At 44.0% G+C, this 13,430-nt stretch overlaps 1 long non-coding RNA gene across 1 annotated transcript; it reads left to right on the plus strand.

Moving 5' to 3' along the window:
* The first annotated feature begins 11,620 nt into the window (after nucleotides 1-11,620).
* Nucleotides 11,621-13,197, plus strand: LOC113907949. The gene is made up of 3 exons (XR_003515321.1): nucleotides 11,621-11,708; nucleotides 11,978-12,033; nucleotides 12,943-13,197. It is a non-coding gene; the product is annotated as an uncharacterized LOC113907949 (long non-coding RNA).
* Nucleotides 13,198-13,430: the final 233 nt, after the last annotated feature.

Below are 13,430 nucleotides of genomic sequence, written 5' to 3' on the forward strand. Positions count from 1 at the left end.
AGGACTTGATCCCAGGACCCAGAGATCATGACCTGAGCCAAAGGCAGACGCTTAACCAACTGAGCCCCCCAGGCGCCCCCGCAAAATACATTTAAACAACAACAGCTATAATACACATTTACCAGAGGAGGATTTTTGCTAACATTTTCTTAGAAGATGCAATGCAAAAAAAAACGGAAAGAAAGAAAAGAAAAAGGAACGTGTAAGCCATTCTGTAGTGGCAGGCTGCCATCTGTCCTAGAGCAGACATCATTCCTCACGTGTGTCTGGGGATGCAGCATAACTATCTGGGGGGGTATTTAAATGCACTCATTCACTTTCCTCCATAAGAGCTTGCATTAAAAATTCTTTCTAATTGACATATAATTCAGAAACATGAAATTCACCATTTTTTAAAGCGTACAATTTAGTGTTTCTTTTTTAGTATATTCACGAGGTTGTGCAGATAAGCACCATGATCTAATTCTAGAACATTCTCATCATCCCAGAAAGAAACCCCATGCCTTTTAGCAGTCATTCCCCATTGTCTGGCCTGGCGTTGGCAAACACCCGTCTGCTTTCTGTCTCTATGGATTTGCCTGTTTGGACATTTCTTATGAATGGGAGAGCTCACTTTTACCTGTGATATTTAACTGTACGAAGGATGAGTTTTACGGCAAGGTAAATTCAGCCAAGAGGACAGTTAATACCTTGTTTTCTATTGTTTTTTTTAAAGACCGTGTAGAAGTTTGGAGATTTTTATAGCTGGCTTACAAATTTGAAGAAATTCAGTGGAGTGTGATTTTCAGACTTGATGGCACGTGTCCTGCAGGGAGTCGGGAAGCTGTGTGGTTAGCTAGAATCCTTAGAGAAATGTCATATGTGTGGAGCACTAAACTCTTTTGTCCCAGGTTGTGTAAAGTTTTGGTTTTCTTTCTTGAAGTCGACCTAAGCCCAGTTGTTTGTTGATCTTATATAAATAATTTGTAAATGCTACTGCAGAATTAATACAAGTAATTTTATTATTGTCTCTTTAAGCACGTGACTGCTTACCCGGGTGTATTAGTTTTCTATCATGGTATAATCATAGATTACCCCAAAACTTAGCCACTTAAAATGACACACACTTACCGTCTTACAGTTTCCGTGGGTCAGGAATCGGCGTGGCTAGGCTGGGTCCTTGGCTCAGGGTCTGTCACAAGGCTGGGTTGGGCTTAACTGGGGAAGGACCCACTGCTCAGCTCACTCTTGCAGGAGTCAGCTCCTCGGAGGCTCCTGGATAAGAATCTTCGTTTCTCATGACTGTTGGCCAAAGGCCACCCTCTCTGTTCCTTGTTACATGGAGCTGTCCTCAGGGCAGCTCACAACGTGGGAGCTGTCTTCATCAGAGAAGGCAAGTAAGAAAAGCCAGAGAATGGTAGCAAGACAGAATTCACAGTCTTTTGTTACTTAATCTCAAAAGTGACATCCCATCACTTGTGCTATATTCTTTTTGTTAGACGCAAGTCAGTAGTTCTGGATGGAATTTCACAAGGGGTGAGTACCAGGAGTCAGGGATCCTCTGGACCATCTTACGAGGCTGCTTAAAACACCAGGCTTAAACTCCCTTGCATTTAAGCTCACACTAGGCCCTGCATTCCCACATCACATCTCCTGGGCTCTCACTCCATTTGCTCATAATGGATCTGCAAAACGAGGCTGGTAGAGGTTAAGTAGCTTCTGTTAATGACACAGAATACTTCCCTCCAAGAAAGCCATAGCATCTCAAGTCCACTAGGAGGATTCCTAGTAACTCCTGTCAAGAAGGAAATGAAATAGGGTGTGGTGCATAGTCAGGAACATGACTTCCGGGCTGCATCCAACCGATATGTGCAATCATACTCATTTGAAATTCTGTACTCACATTGTGTTTTCTGGGGTTTTGTTTTTACTTGGTTTTTTATGTCTATGAATAGTGTCAATCCTGGTGGGCTCTTCAGATGACTGGTAACATTAAGCTCATCTTTTACATTTTTTTCATATTTGAGTTAAGAAGGAAATGTGACAATGAAATAAAGAGTTTAATTTTTATACTTGTCTCATACACTTTGTCAAATAATTTTATCTTCACATCTGTGTGTAGTAAGTCTTAGCTTGGTTTCACACGGGGGTGTGTGTGTGTAAATATGGGTGCAGTGCTCTTTTATCGAAAATTTAATGAGGGTATATATTGAAATTTGGTTGAGACTTTGAACAACCTTGATTGAATCATAGATATCTTCTCCACTAGTATGAAGAGCTCCCCAACCCCTCCCCAGAGTTTTCCCATACCCAAAGGCTTGAAAACTTTTGGTGGGAACGTAAAATAGTGCAGCCTTTATGGATAACAGTAGGGTGGTTCCAGAAAAAACTAAAACTAGAATTACCATATGATCCAGCAATTCCATTTCTGGGTATATACCCAACACCACTGAAAGCAGGAACTTGAAGAGATACTTGTATAACCCGTTTACAGCAGGATTATTTACAGTAGCCAAAAGGTGGCGACAACCCAAGTCTCCATCACAGATGAATGAATAAACATGATCGGGCTGTTCATGCAGGGGAGGATCGTTTGGCAAAGGTGTAAAGCGCTAACACCTACAACACGGATGAACCTTGAGAATATTTATACTGAGATATGCCTGTCACAAAAGGACAAAAAAAATGTGTGTCAAATACCTAAAACAGTCAAATTGATAGAGACAGAAAGTAGAATAGTGGTTGCCAGGGCCTGGGTGGGTGGAGGAATGGGGAAGTGTGTTTAATGGGGTTAAAAAGAAAACCACAGGCCCAAAATGGCATCACTTAAACCAAGTAGCCAAATCTGGACTTAATACCTACACTCCTTGTCGTGTAGCCTGAACCGGTCAGTGAGGAATTTTCTGATCAGCATCGATGAGGTAATCTGTCACGTGGGCCTTCTCCAAACTGCAAAGGAAGATGAGGGAACCTGCGTGGTAAGACCCCTTGCCCTTACCGTCAGGGAAGATGATCATTTATCAGAGAGAGGGAGGGAGAGAGAGATTGAAGGCAGGGGGGAGAGGGAGAGGGAGAAGCAGACTCCACTGAGCAGGGACCCCGACGCAGGACTCGATCCCAGGACCCTGAGATCACGACCTGAGCCGAAGGCAGACGCTTCACTGACTGAGCCCCCCAGGCGCCCGAATTTTGTTTTTTGACAGCACATATAAAGTGTCCTCTGGGGAGGGTAAGAGTCCTGTGGGTGGAGAGTGGTGACAGTTGCGCATCGTGAATGTGCTTAATGCTGCTTAACTGTACACTTCAAAATGGTGAAGATGGTACAGTTATGCGTGTTTCACTACAATTAAAAATAATAGGGACGCCTGGGTGGCTGTTGTTAGGCGACTGCCTTCGGCTCAGGTCATGGTCCCGGGGTCCTGGGATCAAGCCCCACGTCCGGCTCCTTTTCTCAGCTTCTCCCTCTCCCACTCCCCCTGCTTGTGTTCCCTCTCTCGCTGTGTCTCTCTCTGTCAAATAAATAAATAAAATCTTTAAAAATAATAATAAACTGGGGGGAGCATAAGTGATTGTGTTTCAAGGGACCCCAGGACCCCCCCTAAGTTGGAAGATTTACTGGAAGGAATCACGGGAATTAGCTTAAAAGTGTACCCACGGCTAAGGTTTATTACGGTGACAGGGTAAGGATGGGTCACAGGGGACGAAGACCCAGGCAGAGTCTGGAGGAATCCAGGCACAGGCTTCCTTAAGCTCTCCCTCCCCTTGTAGCTGGGGCACATGAGCACCTGGCCCTGGAGACCCCAACAGACCAATTTCGGCCCCTCGCTGCTGACCAAGTGCAAAGCCAGCGAAACAAGTGGTGGGGAAACGAGAAGGGAATTTATTTGGGTGAGGCAGCAGTGGGAAGACAGCATCTCAAAGACTGTCTCCAAAGTGTTGGAGACACTTCTAGGTTTATATAAGGACAGTGTGGGACAATGGTGGGCAGCGAAGGTCAGGTTGATCATTGTCTTGGTGTCAATCAGGCGGGGTCTTGCGGGCCCAGGACAGTCCTTATTGTTTTGAGGCGGTATTTCCAGTTCCCCTGTGGGATGCTTTGCCCGCAGGGTGTTAGGAGATAAGCTAGAAAGGAGAACTTAATTAGAAAGTACTGACTGAGGTCAGAATGGAGGGGGTTGACGCCCTCTTCCACCCTGCGAGATCGCTGAGAGAGCTCCCTCTTCCCCCAGTGTGGAAAAGGCAGCAACACGTGTGTGACGTTCCTGCCCAGGAGAGCCCACCGGGGACACAGCCCCCCAGGTGTGCACTGGGCTCTCTCTGCCTGGCGCAAGCAGGGATGCCAGACCCCCGGAGAGAAAGCAGGCGCTTATGTAGCATAAACCACATCGTCTGACCCAACAGCCAGGGCTCAGTGAGCCACCCTTAGCACTTAACTGTTGGCTAGAAATGCTCGGAGAGCCTGCCTGCCAGCCAAAGACCAGGTCTGCAAGCAGCTTCCAAGGATGGTGGTCTCAGACCTGCTGTGTTAATCCTGTTGTGCGCAAGCCCAAAGCCGTGTTAAGAAGGGTCTTATAGATAAGGTTGGGATAGTTCTTTCTCATCACCAATGATAAGGAAAAGCCTACAGAGGGAAAGGTCTTGAAAACTAGCCCTGAGTTTAATGTCAGACATTTCCTTTAGGGCCACAATCCTTGGAATCCTTGCTCTGCCTGGGGCGCCTGTGTCGCTCAGTTGGCGAAGCATCTGCCTTCGGCTCAGGTCATGTTCCCAGGGTCCTGGGATCAAGCCCCGCATCGGGCTCCCTGCTCAGCAGGGAGTCTGCTTCTTCCTCTCCCTCTGCCACTTGTGCTCTCTCAAATACATAAATAAAATCATAAAAAAAAAATTGCTCTGCCTTGCTTGTACTTGAGAACTATATACCTGACTTTAATAGGTAAAAATCTCCAATTTCCCCCATCTGAGACTTCCCAGGAGCTTTGTATCAGGGGACTTTAGAACTGTCCTCAGAATGATGCTCTCCTAAACCCATTTCTAGGCATGCCTCATTTGAATAAATGTCAAAAACAGGATAGCAAGGATTTGAGAGATTCTAGAAACTGGCACTGCTGTTCTTGAATCATTTTATTATAAATTAAATCATTTAAATAGAATATGTGTATCCTTCCTTTTTCCCTCAAAATGAGACACTCATTTTGGTTTTTTAACACCTTTTTTAAAATTTTATTTTATTTTTTAAGATTTTATTTATTTTAGAGAGACAGAACACAAGCAGGGAGAGGGGCAGGAGAGGAAGAGAGAAAATCCCAAGCAGACTCCGCACTGAGCGCAGAGTCCGATTTGGGGCTCGATCCCAGGACCCTGAGATCATGACCTGAGCTGAACTTGAGTCGGATGCTTTAGTGTATGTGCTGCCGAAGCGAGCACTTGAGTCGGATGCTTAACCAACTGAGCCACTTAGGCGCCCCAACACCTTTTTTTTTTAAGTAAACTCTACACCCAATATGGGGCTCAAACTCATGACCCCGAGATCAAGAGTCACATGCTCTACCAACCGAGCCAGCCAGATGCCCCTTGAGACACTCATTTTGTAATTGAAAAAAATATTCTTCGTAATATTGTAGTTTTGGAATGTTGGTGAGGTCCAGAGCCAATGGCCAAGAAATAATTCTTGAGACATCTTTGGTGCAAAAAGGCGATTTTATTAAACCATGGGGCAGGACCCGTGGGCAGAAAGAGCTGCTGCACGGGGGTTGTGAGGAATGGCTGATTATACACCTGGGAGTTGGGGGAGGTAAGGAAAAAGGGAGGTGTCCAAAAGGACTTTCATATGCTAAGGAGGACCTACAAGATGCTGGAGGCCTGGCTATTACCAAGCTAAAGTTGTTTTTCCCTCTAGCAAAGAATTGAGACAGTTGGGAGTTTCCCGGAGGAATGTAATACATTTCCCCACCCAGAAATGGGGGGGGGCGGTTTGCGGGGTGTCACCTTGTGCTTTGTCCTCAGCTTGCCTTCTGCTCTCTCATCAATATAACCTAAGTATCCACTCTTGTTATTTTTGGTCCTCCAAGAAAAGGGAAGTCTCGGGCAAAGTGGATCAAATTCCAGCCATAGAGTGGGACAGATGAATTACTGAAGAGATAATTGGGTTTGAAAAGTTAATGTCTCATTAAACTCTAACTACTTTGTTTGGTTGGGTTCTCTTGGTTTAGGTTGCAGCAAGTAAAACACAGACAACTCTTCTCTACAATTCCTATTTCTGAAGAAGAGAACTGTCTATATTTTTTTTAAAGATTTTATTTATTTGAGAGAGAGAATGAGAGAGAGCACGAGAGGGAAGAGGGTCAGAGGGAGAAGCAGACTCCCCGCCGAGCAGGGAGCCCGATGCGGGACTCGATCCCGGGACTCCAGGATCATGACCTGAGCCGAAGGCAGTCGCTTAACCAACTGAGCCACCCAGGCGCCCAAGAACTGTCTATATTTTCTTAAGAAATATGGAAACCCAGGGCGCCTGGGTGGTTCGGTTGGTTAAGCGACTGCCTTCGGCTCAGGTCATGATCCTGGAGTCCCGGGATCGAGTCCCGCATCGGGCTCCCTGCTCGGCGGGGAGTCTGCTTCTCCCTCTGCCTCTGCTGCTTCCCCTGCTTGTGCTCTCTCTGTCAAATAAATAAATAAATCTTAAAAAAAGAAATATGGAAACCCATTCCATGGAAATATTCTGACTCTTAAAATTTTGTGGGATTTCTTTTTTGCTTGTTTCTTTAAAATCTTTTTACTTTATTGAATTAAAAGTAGACTATTATTAATTTTTAGATTTAAAAAATAGACTTTAATTTCTAGTGCAATTGGGAGGAAGGTACAGAAATTTCCCATACACCCCGCCCCCGTTCATGCATAGTGTCCCCCACCATTGACATTCCCACTGGAGTGGTACATTGGCTACTACTGATGAACCTCCACTGATACATCACCATCATCCAGAGTCCGTTGTTTACATTAGGGTTCATCCTCGTGTACATTCTGTGGGTTTGGACAAACGTAGCATGTATCCAACATTATAGTGTCGTATGGAGTAGTTTCACTGCCCTAAAGACCCTCTGTGCCCCTCCTATTTATCCTTCCTCCTGGCAACCTCTGATCTTTTTACCGTCTCCATAGTTCTGCCTTTTCCAGGATGTCATGTAGTTAGTTGGAAACACACAGTCTGTAGCCTTTTCATTATTGGCTTCTTCCACTTAGTGCTATGCATTTAAGATTCCTCCATGCCTTTTCATGGCTTGATAGCTCATTTCTTCTTAGCGCTGAATAATATTCCCTTGTCTGGGTTGTTAAAAACAAGACAAGACCAGGCTTCAAATAAATTCCTTTATGCTAAGTCCCAAGTCACCTTCACCATTACCATATCAGCTCTCCCAGAAATGGAATCTTAAACCAGTTGATCAGGAATCGCCTGATGGACCCATGCCATCCCCTAAAGGAAAATAACCTTGCAATAACCAACCTGGTTTTTTTTGCCTGGTATAGCTCCCTTGTTTCTGCTTCCTGCTGCCTATAAAAGTCTTTCATTTTGTACAGCTCCTCCGAGCTCCTTTCTATCTGCTAGATTGGATGCTGTTGGGTTCAAACCCATTTTTGTTAATCTCTTAACATGTTTAATATGCCTCAGTTTATCTTTTAGCATGGTGTATTCACCTTAGGTTTTGACATTATGAATAAGGCTTCCATAAACATTTCTGTGCAGCTTTTTGTGTAGACGTTAAGTTTTCAACTCCTTTGGTAAATACCAACAGGCACAATGGCTAGATCGTATGATAAGAGTATGTTAGTTTGGTAAGAAGCTGACAAACCGCCTTCCAACGGGGCTGCACCATTTTGCATTCTCTACCAGCAATGCAGGGAAGTTCCTGTTGCTCCACAACCTCAGTAGCATTTGGTGGCATCAGTGTTGTGGGTTTTGGCCATTCTGATAGGTGTGTACCAGTATCTCATTGTTGCTTTAATTTGCATTCCCCCCTCCGCCCCCGAAGACACTGTGTGGAGCACTTTTCATCTTTGTATTTGCCGTCTGTTATCTTCTTTGGTGAAGTGTCTGTTAGGTTCTTTGTTTTTTTGTGTATGTTGAATACAGTCATTTAATCTTTTGCAAATATTTTCTCCCAATTGTCTATGGCTTATTTTATTATTCTCTTGAGTGTGATTTCTTTTTATTGATCCATAATGTATTAAATTTTATGGGACACGTGGGTGGCTCAGTCAGTTGAGCGTCTGCCGTTGGCTCAGGTCATGATTCTGGGCTCCTGGGACTGAGTCCCACATCGGGCTCCCTGCTTGGTGGGAAGCCTGCTTCTCCCTCTCCCTCTGCCAGCCACTCCCCCTGCTTGTGCTCTCTCTCTCTCTCTCTCTCTCAAATAAATAAATAAAATCTTAAAAAAAATTTTTTATACTAGGAAGTATATTTTTTGTTAGTTTGGTGGGCCAAGAAACTATGATGTTTTACAGTGGCTTTCAAACTTGACATTATTTTCAACTTTGTATACAAACAGTCTTAGTCTGTGAGCACTGGGTACGTTTGGTTGTGACTTGGTTTTCTGAGCTGCTGTTAAATCTGGAAGGTTTGATGTTTTTATGAGGAGTAGTTCTGCCCTAATTCTGTGAGAACTGAGACAGATAATTTAAAGAAAAAACTGATTGCCATTTTAGAGACATCAAATCCAAAAGAGACTCATTTGGGTATTTCTTTTCGGCTGCATTTCAATTCGTAGGTCCTCTTATTTTCTTTTCTTCCTTAAAATGTTGTCAGATATTCCCAATTCTTCAATCTTCTTTGTTTATATTCTAAGCTTGTTTGACTTTTTTTTTTCCCCCTCTATTTTACATTTTAAAAGGGATCTTCGGGGATAATTGTCACATGAACTGAAAGCAAAGTCTTTTAATGACTCATCTTGTAGACACTGTGAGAGCATATTGAGAAAAAAGCAGATGTTTTTTCTCTGCTTCTTTTATGTTGTTACAACCATTCAAATAAGAGAGGAGTACAGCAAATGTTGTCAGCTGGCATGTTGGGTAAGTAGTCTGTCGAATTGATGTGGCTGTCAGAGGGAGCCAGGCAGGAGCATCTGGGCTCCCTTTCCTCCTGAAGGTGGCTGGACCCAAATCCACAGTGTGCACGCTATTTTGCGAAAATGATTTGCTTTGCATCCAGAACTTGCTTTAGACTGAAGGCCATCATGGGGCATCCTGTGGTGCAGTCGAAAGAATCCCCCCAAGGCAGAACAAAAGAGATAGTAGTTTATTGAATACACGGCAAGGGCGCAGCGGGCAGGACCTCAAAAGAGAGAGTCTGCCACGAAGTGGTGATGAGGGGCTATAGTTACAGGGTGGAGTGAGGGAGTATGGGGACGGATGGAATTTTCCCTTTTTTGGTAACCTTAGGAACTGTGCCTGGTTGTAAGTAACCCATTGGTCAGTTAGGGCCTGTGGTTTAATGAGCCTGTTTGCGTTCAGCCTGGTGGTTGCCGTGGGCCCTTTTGCCTTGTTCAACTTTCCATTGCTCAAGCCTCAATGTTACAGTCATCACCTTGGCACCAGCAAACGCTCTGACTTAGGCACCATTTTGGCCTGTCTCCTTGCTTTGCAGAATAAATAAGGTGCACTGTGTTTGGTATACAGTCTGTTTCCTTTCCTGAGAGATCAGCTTTATCATTTAATTCCTTTCTGGATCAGGATAATCATTGCAAGTGAAAGTGTAAATAGTGAAAGGCAAATAGCCCAAAGCAGGGCATGATTATTTGCATCTTTCATATTAAATACTGATACACTAGATGAGCCCCAGCACATTCACTGTACCATCATGCCCTCCAAAACTGGACCTTCCAAGACTAATTTTCTATGTTTATAGACTTCACTATTAAATACCGAGTGCTTAACGATGCCAGACACTGTTGTAAGTACTTGGTCTTTCAGATAGCAGCCCCACTCTGAGGCTCTCTAGGGGCCCCCATCCTAATTATCCTCATTACCATAAACTCAGGGGTGCTCAAAAGGGCTCATATGAATAACAAAAGACACTCCTATCAGCCAGGAAATCCCAGGGGTTTTAGGAGCTCTGTGCTACAACTGAGGACAAAGGCCAAATATATTTCTTAATTACAACTAGTATAGATCTGAGCTATAAGGTGACCCTTGGTAAGTAGTTGGCGACTGAATAGTTATTGTTCTATTATGCTTTTGAACATACGGAAACGTAGCAGATTCAGAGGGAAGCCCTGGAATCATAAGGTGTAGACGTGGAAGGAACCTCAGAGAATATTTAAAACTTAGCACATGGTTACAGAAAAGTCTTCCTAATTCCCAATATAGCACAGAAACACACCTGTGTGTCCTAAATCTTGGTGCAAACTGATCCCCACCCTGACTCCACCCAAAGCTAAGTCACCTAAATCTGTTGGGGTGCAGGACCCCAGTCCCTTTCCTTATTATCTGAGCAGATGCATCATTTCACACCCCATGGCCCATGATTTCTCTTGACTGGCTTCTTTCTGTTCTAGTCACTCCTGCAGCCTTAAGTTTTGTTGTTTTCTTTCTTGCCAATTTTTTTTAATCTGAGGAATACAGAAATATTTTTATTTTTTCATTTAATGACGCAAAACACAAATGCTGATTTGACATACATTCACATATAACTTCTTCTCACGTTTACGACTCAACAGATTGGTGAATCCAAAGGAACTAGTATAATCACTATATGGAGCATACCATATCAGTATTTCAATAGTTTATTCCAACCCATTGCTTCTTTTATACTCTAAAACATCTTCATTATGTTGCTTGATGAGAGAGATCCACAAGAAGACAGAGGTGCCCAAGGTCAGTCCAACTTTCAGCCAGTGAGGTCTGTCATGTGGTGCTCCCGAAGGTAGAACTTTGCGCTGAAGAGCTGCTTGGGAGCCTTGGCAGGAGCCAACAGCTTGGAGAACAGGTGCAACAACACGGGCAGCGCCATCTTGCTAGGCAGGGCTTCTCCTGCCAAGTTTCTAAAAGGATTTTCTTGGAGCCAAAAGACAGGAGCTGTGTCCTTAAAGGAGGTAAAAAGTCCAAAAGCATGCTTTGAGTGTCCAGTAAGAGACCACTCATTCTGGCACAGAGAGAGAAGAATTGCCTTGATAATGGTCACCTATGTAATCCTTTCTATTTAAGCAGCCTCCTCCTTTGCACTGTGGTCTCTGGATGGCTGGGCTATTCATCTGTGGGTAGTGGCCAGCTCACAATGGGTTGTTGCTGCTACTGTTAACCTTAAAAATAAATAAAACCAGTCATTTTACAAGCAAAAGATGGGTGTATTTGGGAAGAGCAAAAAGTTGCTTTACACCACACACAAAATACGGCAGAGCCACAGGCAGGTCCACAGAACAAAGGAGAGCAGGCTCTTTTATGGCGCAAAGGCGCTGCTGCGAAGGCTGTTGTAAACAGAAAGTCCACTGGAGTAAACTGGGAGTTGGACGTATGGGGGCTTCTCATTGGCTGAGCTGTGACAGTCTGTCATTGGCTGGGCTGTGACTCTCTCTCATTGGCTGGGCTATGACTGTCTCTCATTGGCTGGGTTGTTGCTTGGTAGGAGGAAACCTTCCTTCCTCCTGCTGGCATAGTAAAGTAATAGCTAACCTTCCTGAGGCCTTGCACCTTTGGTCTCTTTGTTGGAAATACAATGGACAACCCAACTCCATATTAACGAGGTTTTCCTTTATTAATTTTCACACTATTAATTTTTTTTAAAGTAAGCTCTACTCCCAGTTTGGGGCCTGAACTCCTGACCCTGAGAGCAAGAGTCCTATATTCTACTGACTGAACCAGCCAGGCGCCCCAATTTTTTTTTTTTTTTAAGAAAGAAAGTTATAATAACCTGTTTGGAAAAGCCCATTAGTGGTACATCATTATTTGTTTCTTGGCGCCAGAACAATGAATGCAGTGTATAGCTGCCTATAAACTTTTCTTATTGCTACAGAGCTGATCAGCCGCAGTGAAGTAACCTGAGGTGTGTTCTATGTTCCAGTGCAGGAGGTATGCATACCTTGAATTTCCTGTATTTGTACCTCTCTTAATACCATACCCATCTCAAGTGTATGATAGGGTGATGGATGTAGGGGCCAAGGGCAGGTCTCCCCAAGATGGGCCACTTTGGCATGAAGATTATTTTGAAATGCAATTTTATTTTATTTTTTAAAAGATTCTATTTATTTATTTGACAGAGAGTGAGAGAGAGACCACAAGCAGGGGGAGTGGCAGGCAGAGGGAGAGGGAGAAACAGGCACCCCCCTGAGCAGGGAGCCTGATGTGGGACTCCATCCCAGGACCCTGGGATCATGTCCTGAGCCAACGGCAGAGCCTTAACTGACTGAGCCACCCAGGCGCCCCTCAATCATTATTTTAAAAGCAATCAAAACCCAGCAGATTCAGGAGAAGCTCCTTACCTCTGTTCAACTGCCTAAATTCACATCAGAAAGGAGACTGTATCAGAAAGAGGGCCATTTTTTTTTAAAGACTTTATTTATTCATTCATGAGAGACAGAGAGAGAGAGGGAGAGAGAGAGAGAAGCAGAGGGAGAAGCAGGCTCCCAAGGAGCAGGGAGCCCGATACGGGACTCGATCCCAGGACCCTGGGATCATGACCTGAGCCGAAGGCAGACGCTTAACCATCTGAGCCACCCAGGCGCCCCAGAAAGAGGGCCATTAACAGAGATTCCTTTTTACCTAAGGAACGTATTTGTATAACAGGGCAATCTTGGTTTTCCAAACATTTCTAGTGGTATTCCCCCCCTTTGTTTCCCCAGACCCTATCCTCTTTAGCCCATCTAAGCCTCATGTTGCCTGGCTGTCTTTGGAATCTCATGTTGGTGCGGATTCCTCATACGTACCAAACTAGATTTGGTTTTCTCTTGTTAATCTGTCTTATGTCAATTTGATTCTCAGTCTAGCTAGAAGGACCTTGAAGGGAATAGGACTTATCTTCCTACTCGACATGGGCATGGTCAAGCTCTGCAGTGATAATTGTAGGTGTAAATGTGGTGAGCAAGAGTCAATGAGGAAATGTTGCAACTTCCAACGTGAACTACATGGCATATTGATGAAAGTTAACTACGGAAGGAGAAGGAGAATTTGACCACTCAAGTGAAATGGACAAACTCCTAGAAAGACACTGTAACTGATTCAAGAAGAATTAGGAAATCTGAAAAGACCTATAACAAATAAAGAAATTAAATTAATAATTAAAACTCTTCCCACAAAGAAATCTCTGGGCCAAAGATGGCTTCATTTGTGAATTGTATCAAATGTTTAAATTATCAAATTATTTCAGACCATAGAGGAGGAGGGGAATCCAACTCATTCCATGAGGCCAGTATGTCCCTGATACCAAAGCCAAAGACATTGCAAGAAAAACTACAGTCAAATATTCCTCA

The sequence above is a fragment of the Zalophus californianus genome, chromosome 16 (assembly GCF_009762305.2).
Source record: "Zalophus californianus isolate mZalCal1 chromosome 16, mZalCal1.pri.v2, whole genome shotgun sequence".
NCBI lineage: Eukaryota > Metazoa > Chordata > Mammalia > Carnivora > Otariidae > Zalophus > Zalophus californianus.